Genomic DNA, 21,009 nt, shown 5'->3' with positions numbered 1-21,009 from the left:
TCCCAAGACAAGTACATATCAAAAGTTATAGTTCATATGAAACACGTGCGACATAGTTTAAAGTAGCCAAAAAGACGCTCCACGTATGCAAGTATACTCGACATCCATTGCAAGTATCAAAAGTATGAGCGGAAGCATGTATCACTTAAGTTCAAGGACCTGAGAAAAACATAGAGAATCTGTCAACGAAAATGTTGGTGAAATCATAGGTTTAGTAAGTAAGTAAGTGAGTAAGTAAGTTGAACCACAAGTGTTGTCACGTTGAAATAATAATAAACCATTCTAAAAGTTGATATCACGAGCACTCAATTATCAAGGCTTAACTATCACGAAACCCCATTAATATAGTGTCAGAACATACACTTATCCCCGAAAATATATTTCATCCGATTAACGGTAGCGAACCGTCCAAATGAGGGTTTGTGAAACCCGTATGGCCACACAACATAAGTTCTCGCTTACACCCTGCAAGTGTAACTAATGATAATTGAATTGAGGCTTTTTGTTCTAACTCGTACGTAGAATGTTTGTTTTCGTACTTGTATTCACTTTGTAAAATGAAACGTTTATGTTTTCTCATCCCAAATATAAGTATAAAAGAGTAAAAGTGGGACTATGATCTCACCTTTGATTGCAAGAGTATAAATGTACTTCACAAAGTAAACGTGTGCATGAATGTTGCTTAGCCTTGACCTAAACAAGTAAGTTGTATCAATTAACCGGTTACGACACAAGGTCGAGCGAAATGTGTTCAATTAGTCCTATGGCTCGTTACGACTCGAATAGTATAGCATGTGAATCACGTTGTCAAGTTTCATGCAAGAATCAAGTATAAAAGCATGTTAGGACGATTGTATAAAAGTTTGGTTAAGTTTGACTAAAAGTCAAACTTGGTCAAAGTCAACGAAAAAGTCAACACGTTCGGGTCGGGTCCCGAACTATTTTTCTATGCTAGTTATTCATATATAAGCATGTTAAAACAAGTTGCATGTAAATTGGAGGTCTAGAACATGTCAAACATTTTTAGTAAAAAGGTCAAGGGAAACAGTATCTGGACGCGGCTTATGTCGCGCCGCGACCTGGAGCGCCGCGCCGCGGCCATACACGGGGTCTGGTGCCTGGTCAGTTTCAAATGTTCAAGTCTTGGTCAAAACTTCAAACAACCATAAAACGCAAACCGTAAACAACTAGAAGGCGTATCTTATACCGTTGGAAAGCTCTTTTGACAAGGAACACAACTAAACATATATCATCAATCAAAAACATCATTTTCAACAACCGATTTCTCGTCAAGTGATCAATAAAAGTCTATTTTCAAATTTTCAAGTTCATCAAATGCATTTTGAGTTTCGAGAATCCAATTCTCACATATGATATGCCGTTTTGAAGGTAATGAGGCATACATTATAACTAAACACTCACAATTAACATTCCATGGCATTCAAGCATCCAAAAATTCATGTCAAGAACTATCAAACCCTAGTCAAACATCTCAAAATCAATAATCATGCTTTTGAAGTTTTCTTAATCAACCTACACATCAAATTGAAGCTAATGATGCTAGTAACACATTTAATACATGAACTTTAACAATTAAACAACATTTAATCATCCAAAATCAAAGATTAAGCACACCCATTTCAAAGTTCATACTAGTTACTCCAAATCAACAAATCGAGCAAACAAAACATATATTCATATTATACACGAGCCATAGACACTAACTAACACAATTTCAAGTCAAAAACATGAATTTAAAGAAAATTAGTGATTTTAGAAAGTTACCCAAAATGGATGAAATTGGTACCAAATCGAAGAGGATGAAGAGAGGATCACGAATATGTAATTTGTTTTGAAGTTTGCTTCCCGATCCGGATTTAGATGATGATTTATGTTTGTGTTCTTGAGAGAAAAAAAAAGAAAGAAAAAAAAAGAAATGGATGAATGATTGGGTGGAGGTGGAAGATGGTTGACTAGTCAAGTGCTAGTCACCATTTTGGGGTTTTGGCAAAACAAGTCCCTCAAGTTGTAGTCGGGTGCGGGAATTACCTAAACGGAATATTTTAAAACGCGTATTAACGGAGGATGTTAAAATCCAATAACGGAAAAATATTAAGAATGTTAGCTAATGGAGGATACAAATTTAGTTACGAAGGATATTATTAAAATAAAAAGACGGGCGCTAAAATAATTTAACGGAAAAATGCGGAATGTTACAGAGTCATTCATGACATATTTCAAAAGACGTTGCATTCGAGTCGTTGAGTTCATCAGGATTATTATTAAGTCAATTATAGTTGGATATATTATGAAATGGTATGCATGTCGTCAACTTTCGATGTAAAGAAAGTTTGTCTTTTAAAAATGAATGCAATGTTTGTAAAATGTATCATATAGAGGTCAAATACCTCGCAATGTAACCAAATGTAATGTATTCGTCCAGATGGATTAGGACAGGTCGTTATAGGTGGTATCAGAGCGGTGGTCTTAGCCAACCAGGTCTTGCATTAGTGTGTCTAACTGATAGTTGTTTAGATGCATTAGTGGGTCTGGACTTCGACCGTGTCTGCATGTCAAAAGTTTTGCTTATCATTTCGTGTCAAAAATTACCTACTTATCATCCTTAGGAAATTACCTGCTTATCATTCTTAGTCTAGACACATCTTACTGCATTGATTGCATGAATAGTGTATAGACAAAATTCATATCTTAGCGTATCTGCTAATTCATATCTTAGCGTATCTTCTACTGTAAACTTTGCCTGACAGCTTCCGAAAATTTCTCCGTAATCTACAGGATCTTCTGTACAATATATAGGTATTCTATGTAATTAGAATATCATCCAATATCTGAAAATCATTTTATATCAAAAAATCCTTTATTCAATTGTACGAAATGGAACTCACCACTAGTTCAAGTTCCTTGGATTCCGACAACTATTCCGATATGGATTTCCACTCGGGCTCCGAAAGCAGTGTAACCGGAATGGATCAACCGATCAGTCATCATCAATTCTGGATGAATTGGGGATGGGTTCGTAGTCGACTTAATCAATGGAGACGCGAAGAAGGCGATCCTTTTCACCAACCGAATTTACCTCTTGGCGATGAACCAGAAGCACTTACCGGCGAACCAGTCCGAAACACCATTTTCACCCTCATTTCCCGAATATCTCACCACGATTATATTCTATCTAAAATTCTAAACCTTATTCATCCGCTCGTTCCGACCGACAATCATCCCGAAATAATGGAAGAAGTCAACGAGCTTCGCGCCCGAGTTGTAGCCTTGGAAAAATATAGTGCAAAACATACCAGCTTCGACAACATCACCGACACCAACGGTACCATCAGTAACAGCACCCGTACCATCAACAATCCATGCATCAACATCTCATTCTATACCTCGAACATAATCATCGTTCTACATGACGTTCTACATCATTTATCTTCGTTCGACATGGCGATTATGTAATCTCTAATGTTTTAGAGATTATATATTCTTGTTCTAACGGTAAATCAAATGATTCTAATATCATATTGACTCATTAAATCCATGATTACATCTGAAGAAAATATATATGTATATATGTTTTCATAAAGATTGTAATTAAAAATTCTTTTGTACAAACTGTTAATGGTGAAAATATTTTAACGGGTAGGTAATACCCGAGGAATATTTAAATTTCACATTAATAAGTTACACTGTACATTCTTCAATTCAGATTCAACAGTCATTTACTATCTTACTTACATCCACAGATATACGTATCCGTTCACCGCAGAATAACCATTTTCATTCAATTTCATATTTGGATTCTGACCTATCAAAATCCAACAAGTGGCATAATAAAGAAAACATTGGACAAAATAAAATTTGTTAGAAACAAACAAATTAGCTATGAGAAAAATTTTGTTAAGAATCCACGCTAACTGTTCCTAGCTAACTGATTACATTTTATTTATCGCAATTTAATTATCGCAATTTATATTCTCGCAATTTTATTTATCGTCATTTAATTTTAGTTATTTATTTTACGCACTTTAAATATCGGGACACGTATACAAGGTTTTGACATATCATATCGACGCATCTATATATATTATTTGGAATAACCATAGACACTCTATATGCAGTAATGCTTGAGTTAGCTATACAGGGTTGAGGTTGATTCTATAATAATATATATACTTTGAGTTGTGATCGAGTCTGAGACATGTATGCAATGGGTCACGATACGTATTAATTAATTCGAATATTATATATGAATTATTGAATTACTAACTGTGGATTACCAACATTGTGATGGAATTCAACATAACAACAAGTTCTTAATGTCAACATAATCACAAACCATTTTATGATAGTTAAAGAAAGCGGAAGCATGATTGTTTATAAAACAAGTTTATATGTTAAACCATTTTATATGAATTCCATATTGTTATCAAGTCTTGAAACATATGCTTACAAATAAGAACAAGGAAGTAAGATATATATGCCTCCTCAAGCTAGTTGAGGGTTGTTTTCAAGTGAGCAAGATGATGATGAAGATGATGGAATGCAAGCTTCTAACTTGAAGCCTCAAGTGTGTAATACCCCAAGCAATAACCCCAACACCTTTGCCTTTAGTTAGGATTTGATTGACACTTGATATGAGCTTGTAAAACAAATTTAGAACTCCCTATTGAGTCCCAAAATGTCACGGCCAACAGCACACAGCAGAAAGTATTATGCAGTTTTTTTTACAAGCTTAAATGTCTAGTTTTACTTGAGAGAATGATTCAAACTTTGGTCCAAGAGTTGCCCATGTACCTAAGGACTTGTGTAGTCTTAAAAGTAAAAAAACAAGAAAGCATGGGAGTGTCTAGGAGTCCAAAATCTGCCCACAATATATATATTATAATAATGTTTTAACATATATATATATATATATATATATATATATATATATATATATATATATATATATATATATATATATAACATGTATTTGTTATGTTACTTTCACATTTTATAAACCTTTTATAAAATATAACACAATATAATCATTTAAAACTTATAAACAATTATATTTAAATTATCCAAATAATTTATCTCAAGTGATAATATTTTAGAAAACCAATTTTCTAAAATTCAAGTGTCGCGTATTTACTTAATGGTTTAATCGTTAAGCTTAAATAAGTTTAAGGTGTCAGTAAGCTTGTTATTTGGTATGACCCGACTTAGATCATAACATATTAGCCACATTAATTAAATATGTCTCTCGGGCATACGAAAAACCTTCAATCTCCCACTTGCACGAGAAACATAAGAAATTAATACAAGTGACGGATACCACCTAACGACCGTCCATCACCCCCAATATGTTATGACTATGTGCCATTCAATAACATCATCTCTTTCGAGTTCCCATCTCGAATATTAATAGGTAAATCTTTTCATTTATCCTTTCATCCTAGATGTCATGTTAAATCTAAGAGATACAGAATGATCACTCTCTTATAGATTTAACTTTATCAGGCCTTAGACATCTGACTCTCAACGAATAAGAGGGACAAATTCCTTCTTGACTATATACGTCCTAAATATATACCTTGCATTATACCTGAGCTCTTCCTTATGAACTACCATATTTCAGAATAGTGAAGGAAAGAATCAAGGCACGACACTTGGTAAATATCCGAACCCAATATGTAGCTCAGGTCAGAGGATACAATGATATTTGCCTTTACTCAAGATTACATGTGATCAACCACAAAGGCTCCATTTAGTAAGTCTTGAGGGAGGGTCTTCCAATATTTGTATCCCACAAATATCTATGAACCTTGGTTGCAACCTTGCACCACATTCATCCCGTGAATGTATACCACTCCAAGTTCATAATAGTCTAAACCTCACACTTGCTCCCACAAATGTGATCTACTACGGAATTTAGAGTAATTACTTATTCATGGATAAAATATGCAAAATAGGAACCTGACTCAAGATTAATAAATTAACACCATAATTATATTAATGAGTTTGAACCACTTCGTTCCATTACAATACATAAAACAGATCACAACCAATCACTAGAATATCGAAGCCCTAATGCACTAACATGCCCTTGATGTTTTACACCATGTAAGAGTTTCATGAGTGGATCCGCTATATTAAGATCTGTGTGAACTTTGCGAATACATATCTTTCCCTTTTCAACTTCATCCCTTATGTAGTTGAATCTCCGCTCAATGTGATGGGTTTTTTTGTGAGCACGAGGTTCTTTGATCTGAGGAATCGCACCCTCGTTGTCACAAAAGATTTCAAGAGGGTCCTGAATGGAAGGGACTACTCCTAAGTCGTCGATGAATTTCTTCATCCATGCTGTTCCCTGAGCTTCCAATGAGGCGGCGATGTACTCCGACTCTGTAGTGGATAAGGCAACAACATCCTATTTTGAACTCTTATAAAAGACCGCACCTCTATTTAATGTGAATACATAACCGGATTGTGATTGAGAATCATCTCGATCAGTTTGGAAACTCGCGTCCATGTAACCTTTTACAGCGAGTTCCTCCTCACCAGACCCATATATTAGAAACGTATCCTTAGTCCTCCTAAGGTATTTCAATATACTTTTGACAGCAATCCAATGACTGTTTCCTGGGTTATTCTGGTAACTACTTGTCAGGCTAAGAGCGCATGACACATCCGGTCTAGTGCATATCATTGCATACATGATTGACCCAAAAGCAGACGCATATGGGACTTTCTTCATTATCTCTTGTTCATCTTTCGTGGTAGGGCACTGAGATGAACTGAGAAGTGTTCCTGTTTAAATAGGTACCAAACCTTTCTTAGAGTTCTTCATCTTGAACCTTTTCAAGATGTTTTTAATGTATGCACTTTGATTCAAACCTATCAGTTTCTTGGATCTATCCCTGTAGATCCCAATCCCCAAAATGTATTGTGCTTCTCCAAGATCCTTAATGGAGAATCATTTACTTAGCCAAGTTTTAACACCTTGCATTGCCGGGATATCATTTCCAAATAACAATATATCATCCACATATAGTACAAGGAACATGATAGTGCTCCCACTAGCTTTCTTGTATACACAAGCTTCATCATCATTTTTAATGAAGCCAAATTTCTTGGCCTCCTCATTAAAATGATGATTCCACATTCTGGATGCTTGTTTCAATTCGTAGATTGACTTCTTTAACTTGCATACCTTTTAGGATATTTCGGATCAACAAAACCTTCAGGCTGAACCATATAGACATCTTCCTCAAGATGTCCATTTAGGAAAGCGGTCTTGACATCCATTTGCCATATTTCATAATCATAATGAGCAGCAATGGTAAGTAATATCCTAATAGACTTAAGCATTTCCACAGGCGAAAAAGTTTCATCATAGTCAACCCCTTGAGTTTGAGTGAAACCTTTTGCTACAAGTCTAGCATTGTATGTATCCAAGTTACCATGTATGTCGGTTTTCATCTTGAAAAGCCATTTACAATCAACTAGCCTTGAGCCAGCAGGTTGTGCAACAAGTTCCCAAACTTGGTTGTCATACATGGATTGCATCTCAGCGTTCATGGCTTCCTGCCATTTATCTTTATCAATCCTTGATAAAGCATCTTGGTAGTTTGTTGGTTCATCCAAATCAACCAAATAGCAACCGTCCGTGAGAAACCCATATCTCTCAGGAGGATTACTAATCCTACCAGATCTGCGAACGTCTTGTACACTTTAATCATCCATTTGATCATTATCAACATTTTCATGTTGAGTGCTAGTGTCAATCATTTGTGTATCATCTACTTGATCTTGAACCTCCTCAAGATCTATCTTCCTTTCACTATTACCTTCCATTAGGAACTTAGTTTCAAGGAATTCAGCCTTCCGAGCAACAAATACATTCTGCTTGGATGGAGCATAGAAATAATATTCCCATATCATCCTTGGGATATCCTATAAAGATACACCTCGTGGATCGAGCATTTAACTTATTAGGGACGTAACGCTTAGGATAAGCTTCACATCCCCATACCTTTAAGTATGATAGAGATGGAGGTTTTCCAAACCACATTTCATGAGGAGTTCGTTCCACTTTCTTAGTTGGGGCCATATTTAAAATACGAGCCGCGGAGCATAGACAATAACCCCAAAATGATAGAGGTAACGAGCTTCCAGCCATAATTGATCGAACCATATCCATTAGGGTTCGGTTCCTCCTTTTGGAAACTCCATTAAGTTGGGGTGTTCCGGGAGGAGTAAGTTACGAGATAATCCCACAACTTTTAAGATGATCTTGGAAAGCCTCGCTTAGGTATTCACCTCCTCTATCGGTACGAAGTACCTTGATTGTCTTATTGAGTTGATTTTGTACTTCGTTTTGATATTCCTTGAATGCTTCAAAAGTTTCGTCCTTGTGTCTTAACAAGTAGACATATCCGAAATGACTAAAGTCATCAATGAAAGTGACGAAGTATCTTTCACCTTTCCTAGTCATGGGCTTAAAGGGTCCACATACATCCGAATGTATTAATCCCAATAAGTCCTTAGCCCTTTCATAGATCCCTTTGAAAGGTACTTTAGTCATTTTGCCTTGTAAACAAGATTCACATACATCAAACGAGTCTAGTTCATTTGATTTCAAAAGTCCATTCTTTTAAAGTGTATGCATTCGATTCTTGTTTATGTGACCAAGGCGACAATGCCATAAGTAGGAATCACTCAAATCCCTTTTGAGTTTCTTGGTGTTTGCATGGAACATTGAGCTATTGTATGATGTGTTATCATGAACCAATTCATAAATACCATTTGAAGACGAAGCCTTGAAATAGAACACATTATCTAAAGAAACATGGATATCATCATTAATGAAATTAAGGTTAAAACCACATTGTTTCAAACGGGATACAGAAATAATGTTTCGAGATAAATCAGGTGCATACAAAACATTTTTCAAAATAAGCTCCAAACCACTTGGAAGCTTCAAAATAAAGTCTCCTTGAGCTACTACGTGCACCTTAGCTCCATTTCCCATGAAGAGACTTGATGTTCCCACTTCTTGTTTACTTCTTTTGAACCCCTGCATAGAATTGCAAATGTGAGTTCCACATCCTGTGTCTAATACCCATGTATTAGAAGAAGTAATACTAAGCTCAATGTATACCATATATACATTACCTGAGGTTTGCCCTGCATCCCTCTTTTCTTTCAACTCCTTTAGGTAGATCGGGCAGTTGCGTTTCCAGTTACCCATTTCACCGCAACCAAAGCACGGATCTTCCTTGGGGTTAGCTTTACCAGCAACCTTTTCTTCTTGTTATTGTTAGTTGGGGCAACCATCTTCCCCTTTCCCTTAAACTTGCCTTGGTAGGCGGGTCCTTTCCTCTTAGCCACCTTTGGCTTAGAAGTGTTATTGTTTTTGGACCCGCCTTCATTGATCATAAACATAGGTGAAGCCCTTTTACCGATGCTTGCTTCGGCCGTCTTAAGCATGGCATGTAATTTGCCAATGATCTTATCCCAACCATTCATGTTGTAATTCATTACAAATGTGTCAAACCTCTTTGACAAGGAATTAAGGATAAGGTCCGTGGCTAATTCATTGCAGTTTAGACGGTTCGCTCGATCAATTAGGCTTTTCATCTTAAGGACATAAAATGAAACAGATTGGGAGTCATCCATCCGACATGCATGAAGCGCTCGAACCGTTTTGACGCGCTCGACACGAGCTTGTTGAAGGAACATCTCCTTCAATTGTGTGATCATGTCATATGCACTATGATGCTCGAAGTCTTTTTGGAGTTCGGGTATCATAGTCCCAATCATAAGGCAAGAGACTTGCACCGAATCGGTGCAATACTTATCCCAATAAGCCATGCCTTCCGTATCATCCTCGTCCGGTTGATCGGGAATGGGGTCTTCCAACACATACGCCCTATCCTCTAGTTTGAGGACAATTCTTAGATTACGAAACCAATCCATGAAATTTGTATGGTTGAGTTTTTCCTTTTCGAGGATTGACCTCAACGATAGGTTGTTAAAGTTGATAGGTACGTTTGAAATGTTGTTTTTATTGGCGGCCATCTACAAAATTTAACAAAGTTGTTTAAGTATCAATTTTAAATTAACAATCAATACCCTTTAAATCCAATTGATATTTATTAAATTTTAGAATCCAACGGTAAACCAAATTTCGGTTAGGTGACCTTTATCCCATTATTTGATTTAGCTAGGTAGTCATTATATGACAATTGCAATCCTTTTGCAACTTCTAAATTATGGGATCATGCAATCCTTTTGCATGGCATATTTATCCCATCAACGCCTATTTGTTCCTCATGCTTTGGTGACCCTAAGTTCATGATTCCCAAATCAAGTCGTCCTACTTGTGTAAACGTGTAAATTTAACATACAAGTGGTTAGGTGACCTTTATCCCACAAGTGTGCGAAATTCACCTTAATCATATTAGTTTGCTCATAACAGTTAGGTGACCTTTATCCCATTATGAGTTCCCTAATTATTTTTTTAAGTGTCACACAAAAGGATGGCGTTTAACTTGTTTACCAAGTTAATAAGGGATTTTAAGTTTTCATTATTTCTAGTTTAAGAAAACAATTATACCATACGCCAACATGCATTTAGTGTATGGTTTATTTGAAAATTCATTTTTCATGTTATGTAATAAAGCCAATTTTATTACATTGATATAAACCACTTTATACGTGTATTAATAACCAATTATTATAATCCATTTAGCGTTCTTAATAACCATTTATTAATGTTCTTTTGCCACTTTTAATTTAACCAATTAAATTGTCGTTTTCCATGTTGTTAATAATGTCTAATTTAACCAATTAAATTGTCATTTTGCTTGTTGTTAACTTGTGATTTACTTGTAGCAACCAAACATACAAACACAATAAACAACCATGCATGTAAAATAAATATGTTCACAATCAAGCCATTTAGGTAGACATTTGTTTAGCCGAAAACAAATGCCACCGGTTAAGGGTTATTACACAAAGTAGGAGATTTCAAATCTCCCACTTAATCTTGCATCTTCCTTGTCTTCATCTTGCATCTTCATTTTTACAAAAATATATATCCTAATACATTTTTTTCTAAAAAATTGAAAATACAACCTAATCTATTTTACATACCAAATATAAAATAAATTACATCACCAAATGAATAAATATTACAAACCAAATAAATGAATTAATATTACATACCAAATGAATGAATTAAATCAACCAAACATTCAACCATTCAAACACAAGGTCAAGGCTTGATTGTGAACAACAACATACAATAAAATTGACCGAAATGGAACAACCCAAAACCCATTTTGGGTTACCAATATTTTGGCCAAACCATGCAACCCTCCCAAACCCGAAAATTTTTGCATTCCATATTCATGCATGTTAATAGAATGCAAAGTTGGTGGGTTTTAAAGGCCATGTATAAGAAGCATATTTCATAGACTTCGGCTCTAGATACCATTGATGGAATTCAACATAACAGCAGGTTCTTAATGTCAACATAATCACAAACCATTTTATGATAGTTAAAGAAAGCGGAAGCATGATTGTTTATAAAAAAAGTTTATATGTTAAACCATTTTATATGAATTCCATATTGTTATCAAGTCTTGAAACATAGGCTTACAAATAAGAACAAGGAAGTAAGATATATATACCTCCTCAAGATAGTTGAGGGTTGTTTTCAAGTGAGCAAGATGATGATGAAGATGATGGAATGCAAGCTTCTAACTTGAAGCCTCAAGTGTGTAATACCCCAAGCAATAACCCCAACACCTTTGTCTTTAGTTAGGATTTGATTGACACTTGATATGAGCTTGTAAAACAAATTTAGAACTCCCTATTGATGTCATACCCCGTCCTAATCCGTCCGGACGAAGTCACCAACATCTGGTTCCATTGCTATGATTGACTCCAAATAATGACTTTACAATGAGCAAATGCACAGCGGAAGTTTTCTTTCATACCTGAGAATAAACATGCTTTCAAGTGTCAACCAAAAGGTTGGTGAGTTCATAGGTTTATCATAAAACAATAAAATTCATCATTTTGATAGACCACAAGATTTAAATGCTGCATGGTACAAATGGGCCCGAATCATACACCCACCTGTAATGTACATGCTATATATTTTAAATACAGTACACCTTTCTCTTGTACGAAATCCTTTTTCATAAATCTTAATAACCGTACACATATCTCGTGTATAAAATATAATACACATAACCTGTGTATAAAAATCATTCTCTCGATACATAACATTCACATCAATTGGTGGCAATTATCATGTCCACATAATTCAATGGTGGCAATTATCATGTCCACATAATTCAATGGTGGCAATTATCATGTCCACATAATTCAATGGTGGCAATTACCATGTCCACATAATTTAATAATAATCCACAGAACTTCTGTCTGCATAATAATTCATTCAAGGAATGTTTTACTTGTGTCTATCTCGTCAAACATTTATAAATGCATTTCATGTATTCACGTTTCAAAACGTATTTCAAAAGCATTTAATAAAGCAGTTGTAAAAGTAGCGCATATATTCTCAGTCCCAAAAATGTAAAGAGTAAAAGGGAGCAAATGAACTCACCATACTGTATTTTGTAGTAAAAATACATATGACTTCATTTAACAAGTGTAGGGTTGGTCCGGGATTCACGAACCTATATGATTCATATATATTAACACATATCACATTTAATCGACTAAGTTTATTTATATTATATAATGATTAAACGTTGATGGTAATATGGTGAAATATAAAAGGTTCCCCGGTAACAATAAAAGAGCATTCATATAAATCAAGGTGATAATAAGGTAGTTTCGAACGAAAAGTCGAAGTTGACTTGCTGGAGCTGTGACAAAATTTGCTACTTTGAAAGGAATTACCAAGTTATTTTGGGTAATAATAATACTAAAGGAATTTTCACAGATACGTGTTAAACGTTTACTCAGGTTCCAAGAGTTTTCAAGTGCATAACTATATGCATCAATCTCTTCTTACGTAGATGAAGTGCGTTTGGTTCATCCTCTTGATTGAGGTGTTTTCAAGAATTACGAAAGGTTTGATCGCAGATTGTAATCGTCAAGATACAACTGAGGTTTAAGATGAAATCAAGTGGCAAACTTGAAGAATTGTTTAGTTTCATATGTTATAATCAATATTTTAATTCATTTTAATTGTCCAATCTTGGTAGTCCACCGTTAGCAGTCCACAGTCACTAACTCAATAATTCATATATAGTTTAATATACAATATTCGAATTAATTAATACGTATCGTGACCCGTTACATGTCTCAGACTCGATCACAACTCAAATTATATATATTATTATAGAATCAACCTCAACCATGTATAGAGAACTCGATCATTACTGCATATAGAGTGTCTATGGTTATTCCAAATAATATATATAGATGCGTCGATATGATATGTCAAAACCTTGTATACGTGTCCCGATATTTAAAGTGCGTAAAATAAATAACAGAAATTAAATGACGATAAATAAAATTGCGAGAATTAAAATTGCGATAAATAAAATGCGATAAATAAATTGCGATAAATAAATTGTGATAAATAAAAGGTAATACGGAATTAACAGTTAGCTAGGATCAGTTAGCTAGGAACAGTTAGCGTGGATTCTTAACAAAATTTCTCATAGTTAATTTGTCTGTTTCTAACAAATTTTATTTTGTCATATGTTTTTGATGTTAAAGCTAAGGGGTATAAAATACTATTAAATTTTACAAGGAAATACTATTAAATACGATACAATTTTACACAAGATATTTATTTATTTATTGAATGGATATACTTAAACCTTGCTATAACACTTATAGGCAGTGTACCTAATCGTACAGTAGTGTAGTTTTTAGTAAGTCCGGTTCGTTCCACAGGGAATCTTTTTCACAAAGCTTAACGCTATATTAGTTTAAATTTATAAAAATACAAATATATATATATATAAGTAATATTATTATTATTATAAAGGGGGGTTTTTACCGTTTAATGACCGGTTTGTCGATTTTAAAAACTTTAGTTGCAGTTAAAACAAAATGTAAAATATTAAATAAATAAAAGACTTAATTTAAAGCGTAAAGTAAATAACGATAATGAAATTGCGAATAATAAAAGTGCGATAAAATAAACTTGCGATAATTAAAAAGTACGATAATTAAAAGTGCAATTAAATACAATAACAATAAATAAAAATGCGATAATTAGAAGTGCAATTAAATATAAAATAAAGGAAATTAAATATGAAATAAAAGAATTATGCTTATTTAAACTTCCGTAATCATGATGTTTGACGTGTTGATTTTAGTTTTATGCCCATGGGTTAATTGTCCTTTGTCCTGGATTATTTAATATGTCCGTCTGATTTTTGTCCATAACAGTCCATCAGTCATAAATATAAAGTGCGAGTGTCCTCGTCAAATTATCCTTATACCCGAAGTCAAATATTCCAACTAATTGGGGACTTAAACTGTAACAAGGTTTTATTACTTTGTTTAATAATTACACCAGGATGTCGACTGAGTGTAACCCAAGGTTTTAATACTTTGTTATCAATTATGCCAAGTGTCCTTGTACATAATTTCACCACTGTTTTAATAATTCTAGTGACTATTAATCCATTCCCGTGTCCGGTTAAATGAACGATTATTCGTACATATAAATACCCTGCCCATCGTATCCGATCGAGTGTATATGGTTATTTATAGGGATGTTCAATTATAAATCTTTATATTAAAATTAACAAACTATCATTTAGTTAAACAAATATAAAGCCCATTAATAGCCCATAGTCTAATTTCCACAAGTGTCGTTCTTTTGTCCAAACCCCAATTATGGTACAAAGCCCAATTACCCAATTTTAATATTTTTAGCCCAACATCATGATTACTTCGGATTAAATAAGCATAATAATAACTTAGCTACGAGACATTAATGTAAAAAGGTTGAACATAACTTACAATGATTAAAAATAGCGTAGCGTTACACGGACAGAATTTCGACTTACACCCTTACAACATTCGCCAACACACCCTTATTATTATAAATTAAAATTAAAATTAAAATTATAATATAAATATAAATATTATACGTTGAATGAGGAGAAGAGAAAGATGTGTTTTGTGTTACACCAAAGCTCGATTTTTATAGGCATGTGGGCTGGAACTGTGCACCATGCGATCGCATGGAGTTTCTTCCTCCAGGCCATGCAATCGCATGGCCAGCTGGGGAGACTCAAAAGTCTTTGTTTTTTTATGCCGACGGTTTTTAAATATAATATAATATATATATTAATTTTAAGAATTAATTATATATTATATTATATTCATGTGCATAGTTGACTTGTAATTTTTAGTCCGTTGCGTCGAGCGTTGAGAGTTGACTCTGGTCCTGGTTCCGGATTTTCGAACGTCCTTGCGTACAATTTAATATCTTGTACTTTGCGTTTTGAATCTTGTACTCTTGTAATTTTGAGACGTTTCTTATCAATAATTGGAACCTCATTGATTGTATTTTGTACTTTTGAGCTTTTTGGTCGTTTGCGTCTTCAATTCGTCGAATCTGTCTTTTGTATTCACCTTTTATTATTTAAACGAATATCACTTGTATATAGAATAGTTGCAACTAAAAGCTTGTCTTTCTTGAGGGATAATGCTATGAAATATACGTTCGTTTTTAGCATTATCAAATATTCCCACACTTGAGCTTTGCTTGTCCTCAAGCAATATAGTCTTGAAATACTAGAATCACTTCTTTATTCTTCATACTTTGTACATCAGTGATTTCAATACGGCAGTATAAACAATGGTAGTAACGATATGGTTTACAGTCCCACATGACTTATGAAAATTTAGATCCTTTAGGAAATTGGATCTTTATGAAAACATTTGATTTTTTTTTGAAAATTAAATCTAGCTTTTACCCTAGATAAGTTTTCCGGAATAACCCTTCACCGGTGTTTGCAAATTCTTTTTGTGGGTTTGGTGGGTTTTAGATTTGAAAATTTTAGCTCAAAACTTATAGTTTTGTGTCACCCACTTGCTAACCTTGTATTAGGAAAGCAACACGTCCAGTATACTTGCTCCGTATATTACCTTTCGGTAAACTACCGTCCGGTTGTAAAGGAAAGCGTTGAACAAGCAACTGTTAAGGCAATCTCCCCTGACATGCTTTTAATTATGGTCTATAACGTGTCAGACGCAATTACTATCCTTGGTAGGAGCAATAGTAAAGCTCACCCTTATGATTTTTCGATCTGGCACAAGGTCCTGTCTTTGACCATGCTATGCAACCACCGTTCTTACGGTTGACACCCGATTTGATTCAGGTGACCTAATGGATTCCAGGTGAATTCTTAGGATTTTACGTTCAATGGTAATGAACGCATTGAAAATGGGTTTTCAGAAAACAAATCGGTTTGTAATTTTGATCAAAATATTTTCTCGTTCAAGCTCGAGTTTAGATATCATTGAATTCCATGAGTTTGTAATTCTCAATCTTTAAGGTCAATCTCAAGGATTGAGTAATATCAGGCTTAAAAGCTGATATTTAATCTTTAAGGAGATTATCCTTTCTGGGGGTCTGATTTATTAGTCTTATCAAGCTAATTTGCACGGTGTCCTCCCCATTTTACAAGACAGATCCTCTCATGGTTAGAATAAGTCTGACCACTTGGCGACCCTGTTTGATGCCGAGGTCCGTGGATTTCCTGCTGATTTTAGAGATGACTTTTCTAGATTTTTCATCAACCTACAGCTGGTCTGGACGACAACTTCATGACCTAAATCAAGAAGCGCGTGTCTTTATCGAAAGACTTTACTTCCTTTTAACGATGGAATTGATTCATCGTGTAGATCCATCTCTTCTTTTCTTTCATCGGGTAAAACAGTTTAGTTTAGTCCAAAGCAAAAGTATCTTCAATTATTTGTTACAGAAATATGTGACATATGTTTAAGATAACTTGGTAATTTTTCCCACACTTGGCTTTTATTTTTCTTTTTATTGTCCTCTATTCCATTTTAAATGAATTCTAACATTTTAGTTTGTTTCTCAATTTATGTCCTTTCCGAGGTAACAATAATTTCGGTGTTAACACCTAGTTTTATCGTTCATAAATATGTATAAACATGATTTTGAGTTCATTTAATTGAAAATTTTGAAAAATTTTACTAGAATTAGGTAGTCAGTATATAAGACTAGGGCTGTTCTTTATTATCAGAGAGCACTAGATTCTAATACAACTACTACTTTACTAGTATTTCTAATGGTAACCGAGTGTTTAAAGTAAAAAAAAAAATTAAAAATCCTAAAGAATTTAACCCCTTCCCACACTTAAGATCTTGCAATGCCCTCATTTGCAAGAAATCAGTAACAATTTAAATTATTGAGGGTGATTAGCTTAGAAATGATTAAATTTTACCAAAGTTTCCAAATATATTGGCGTTTGTTTGCTGAATGATAAATGGTGCATATCATTTGTTCATTCCGTCTGTTGTTACATCACATTTATTTGTCATCTTGTCGTCAAAATTAGTAGCTTTTGCTGAACTTAATGCCAGTCTTTGAAAATGCGATGTTTTACCCTGTTTTGTACAATCTACAATATACATACATACAAATATAAACATGCAAGGCAATTTGAAATGGGACTTAATATCCCACTTTCAAATCCTAAATGTGAAATATTAGTACACAATAATAATAAAAATGATAAAGATTACATAAGTATATTCAATAACATAAGTTTAAACATGAATAAGTAAAAAGATAAAAACATAAAAATCATATAAATAACCAAATGGAACTAAATCAGTCTGGATATGGGTTCCAGTTCATCTCGTCAGGTGGGTTCCATTGTTGGTTATAGGTGTTTTGATAGGCTTGGTTATAGTCATACCGGCTAAAGGGTAGTCGGATATCGGGGCTGTGTGGCGGAAAATGAGCAGGTCGAGTAGGTACATAGTTATTTGGTACCTGATATGATAGCTGGCTCATACTTTGGTGCTGATGAACTAACCAGCTATCGTGTTGGCGTCGCCTATAATCCTCGTATACTCGCTCAGAGTTCCACTGCTCATACATACTATGTCTGGCCTCGTTCGTCATTGCTTCCTCATCTATACGAACGTGGACGTCAAGAATAGCATCTCGAAAGACATCCCTAATGTCTTCCGCCTCCTCTATTTCCTCGTCTGAGCCTCTCTCTACCTGAGGATGAGATCCCTCATAAGGTACTGCCTGGTTACGTCTACTTTTCAATACCTTAGCACCCACATAAACTTTCAATCCTAAGGGCTCAACATGTTCTCTACAAAGCTGTAATGGACCCCCTTGGTTCCTATCAACACCTAAATACTATCCAATGAGAGTAACAAAAATACCTCCTTCTATTATACTCCCTTCCTGCATTCCCTCTACCATTTTAGATAAATAAAAAGCAACACAGTAAGGGATATTGACAAAGCTTCTAGGATCCCGAATACACTTTAGGTAGAATAAATCATGTAAGGTAATTTTTTCTTTATTGTGACCTCTCTGTGTAATCGAGTTAGCCAAAAATCTATGAATAATACGAAGCTCGGCTCTGTCAATATGTGTATAGGAGTGTCCTCCTGCTCGTGTAAAAATCAAAATGTGACATACGCCTCCAAATGGCGTCAGCGTCAAAGTTGCTATCTACCCTTTCACCATAATGAATCAAGTTTGTACAATCGAGTAGTAGCAACTCACCAGGAGTATATATCTATAAAGCCCTGGCCATGTCCAGCATGGACATTCTGTACATCCTACCGCCAAGGATAAACCTAAGAAATCTTCTATCATCTATTCTAACAATATTTGTATCAAGTGATACAGTACTCATCAACTCAACACACCATTCCTTATATACAGGCCTACGAATGGTGAAAAGACGTTCCCAATCTGTAAAAGAAGAACTGCCATACCTTTGAACTAAAAGCTGTCTAACACGGTCAGCTAGATGGACCGTTTCCAAAGGGGCCCAATCGATTACCCTTGGCACCTCTACATTTTTTGTTACCAATTTGAATTTGTTCCTTTGATATGTCTCGTAATCTCTCCATCTCCTATCAAATCTTAGATTAGGATGCAGAGTGTGCTCAAGAATCGTTGGGAATTCTACTGGCGGCCTCATTGGGAATACTATGAATTCATCAACAAACTGTACCGAATCATAATAAGGCATGTGCTGATCAGGCTGTTGTTGTGGTTCTTGTTCGTGTTGCATTTCTGGTTCTGGTTCTGGTGCTGGTGCTGGTCGTCTAGATGATGATGCTCCTGAACCTCCAGTATCGGCATTCTGCAAAACACATTAAACACAAAATTTGTGCATCCAAATATGCATTAGTGTTAGTAAAATAACAACTTAAAACAATCACTATAACATGTTAAATCAAAATTAAACTTATACACATTTTCACAATTTTTCACAATTCTACACTTTTCAAATAAGCACATATGAAAATGTATACAAAGTTCATAAGCATTTAACTCAAATAACATGTCAAAATAGTCATTACTAATAATTAAACAAGTCTCAAATGGCAAATATATCAAATTAATCAAGTTCATGAATTTTGGACTTAAAAAGTCCACTTTAATCTCCAAAAATCATGTTTAGGATCAATGTTTGGATCATTTAACTATCTAAACATGTTACACTACTCAATATAGCAATAATTCATGATGAAAATCGGCCATAACCTGTTTATATCAAAAAGCCCCAAATTGCTCAAGAACACAAACCCTAGATTTCTAAAAATTTTGAAGTTTTTGGCTTCAAATCATGTTAAATAGCATCAATATAGGTTATACATGAATAAAATACTAACAATTTAACACTAATTACAATAGAAATTAACAAAATTACATTAGGTAAAAAATTGGAATTATCACAAAAACTAGGAATTTATAGAGTTTAGGGGTGTAATTTTTACCATTTTGCTGAAGAATGAGAATCTAGGCATGATTAGAGCAAGAAAAATGATGAATTACGGTGGAAAAATGATGAAATTTGGTGAAGATTTGAGAGAGTTTCGTGTTTGTGTGTGTGTTGGTGTGAGGAAGACAGACTCGCTGTCTGTATGTATCAGGCCTGGAATTTGCCTCCATGCGATCGCATGGAGGGATAGGGTGATTCCCATGCGATCGCATGGGTACCCAGCTACAGTGTTCTGGGCTTTTTTTTATTTATAAAATCTTATAGTTTATAAAACTTATAATTAATTAAATTTTAAAAAAAAATTTCCTTTAGGAGCGAGGGTGTTTCGGATGGATGTCCTAGTCCGTCCCTCGACAAAATTTTAAAATTTGTCAATTCAAAGTGCGGTTTTAAAAGTAAAGATTTTTGGGTTTTTAAATGTTTTTGGCATACTTTAATTCAATAAGATTAAAAATAATGATAATAAAAGTTCTCGTCCCTCCCTCGGGTAAAGCAATTTCGGTTCAACGACCTAGTCTTCAACTCACGACGAATTTTAAAAATCATATTTTTAACTTAGCGAAATAAAGTAAATTTTTGTTTTTAAATTCACACAACTTAAATTTAAAATATGCATAAAATTAAAAATTCACATTTTTTTAAAAATTAAAAATTCACACCAAACTTATATTATATTTTTGTTTTTATACATACAAACTTAAAAATATCAATTGTTCAAATATTTACAATTTTAAATATATTAATTTAAAAAGTTTACAATATTAATTTAATATTTATATATTAATTTTAAAAACATGGTAAAAATAAAATTAAAAATCTTTTTGGTCTTTTATCCCACTTTAATCAATCAAATATTATCAAAAATATGCGCCCCTCTTTTCGGTTAAGTAATTTCGGTTCCATGACCTAATTCAACTCATGACGAATTTTTGAAATATTTTGGGTTGATTAATTAAAGATATTTATGCCTTAAGAATAA

Source organism: Rutidosis leptorrhynchoides, chromosome 10, assembly GCF_046630445.1.
Source record: "Rutidosis leptorrhynchoides isolate AG116_Rl617_1_P2 chromosome 10, CSIRO_AGI_Rlap_v1, whole genome shotgun sequence".
Taxonomy (NCBI): Eukaryota; Viridiplantae; Streptophyta; class Magnoliopsida; order Asterales; family Asteraceae; genus Rutidosis; species Rutidosis leptorrhynchoides.
Note: the sequence above shows the minus strand (reverse complement) of the source record.